This window comes from Echinops telfairi, unplaced genomic scaffold (assembly GCF_000313985.2).
Source record: "Echinops telfairi isolate 266 unplaced genomic scaffold, ASM31398v2 ScPeMD7_7421;HRSCAF=8459, whole genome shotgun sequence".
NCBI classification, from domain to species: domain Eukaryota; kingdom Metazoa; phylum Chordata; class Mammalia; order Afrosoricida; family Tenrecidae; genus Echinops; species Echinops telfairi.
In genome coordinates, this window is record NW_022111321.1 from 16,739,503 (window position 1) to 16,740,638 (window position 1,136).

Below are 1,136 nucleotides of genomic sequence, written 5' to 3' on the forward strand. Positions count from 1 at the left end.
GTATTTCCAGCATTGAGCAAATTATAATTATTTATTTTAGTGTCTGTTCTCTGGTAATATTCTATGAGCTCTTGGCGGACAAGGATTAAATAATACTTTGATTCATTTCCCAGAGCCTCAGGCAGTGCTGTGAGGGAAAATAGCTCAGCGTTCAGGAGTCTGACGCCGATCCCCGCTTCACCGCTTAAGACTTGCAAGGTTCTGGTGAGTTTGCTATTTTCTGTGCTACCACTGCTTCGCCTATAAAATCGTGATGATATTAAGAGTGTCGATCCCCTCATTTTATTAGGAGAACAAATTGCATGGGACTGCTGTCTCAGCATGACTTTTCATAGGAGCCAGGTCCGAATATGGCAAGAAGACAAGTTGAGGATTTTGTGTCGCCATCCATTCCATGGCCACCATCTAGGGGGCAGCAACTCTGCAGGAGGCAGTGGAGAGTAAGAGGGGAGGGGACTAGGGGACCTGTTCGTAATATTCACACGACCAAAAGCTGCAAAGTAGGAGAAATGAGAAAGGAAAGATGCTAGCTACGTCTTTTTAAAAACTGTCCCTTAGGGCTCAGCTGCCAGCAGATGGAGCTGTGCAACTACATTTGTTAGCCTTCCCTGAGCCCTGCAATATCATTGCCTGTGGGGGGAAAGGCCAATCCAGACAGTCCTGGAGCCGCTCCGCTTCCTCTTCTCACCGGTTTGGAAATGCGCGAGCCCAGTGGTCTGGGTCAGCTCAGCCAAAGCATCAGCTGATGGCAGGTGCTGGTGCTGGAGGCTCCCCCTCTTCCAGGAAGTTGTACAAATGTTTGGATGCGCCTTGTCATGTTGTAGGAGTTTCACCGGATGATATGGGAATGAGGTCACTATTTATGAGACTACCAGTTATGTTGAGTCCAGTCCGGCACGCTCTGTGAAATAACAACATTATCGCTTACACTCTGCGTACTTGCTTATTAATATGTTTGCTGTTGTTAGCTACCATAGCATTAACTCTGACGCATGGCATATACAACAGAACAATGTGTTTCCTGGTCCTACATCAAAACTCACAATCACCAACATGTTCAGATCCATCAATGCATTTACTGTGCCAATGAATCCTACCCAAGGTCTCCCAGGCACTGGTTGGCCCTCTGTTTACAC

General features: G+C 46.9%; 1 protein-coding gene across 2 annotated transcripts in view; it reads right to left on the reverse strand.

Annotated features, from left to right (window-relative positions):
- ALKBH8 (alkB homolog 8, tRNA methyltransferase) overlaps positions 1-1,136 on the reverse strand; it is a 59,452-nt gene that overhangs the window by 50,825 nt on the left and 7,491 nt on the right. The window contains exon 2 of one of the 2 annotated variants that reach the window (XM_045297792.1): positions 689-901. The exons of the other annotated variant lie outside the window; for it this stretch is intronic. The gene's annotated coding sequence lies outside the window, so the exon portion shown is untranslated. The remainder of the gene's footprint in view (positions 1-688; positions 902-1,136) is intronic. 2 annotated transcript variants of the gene reach the window in all.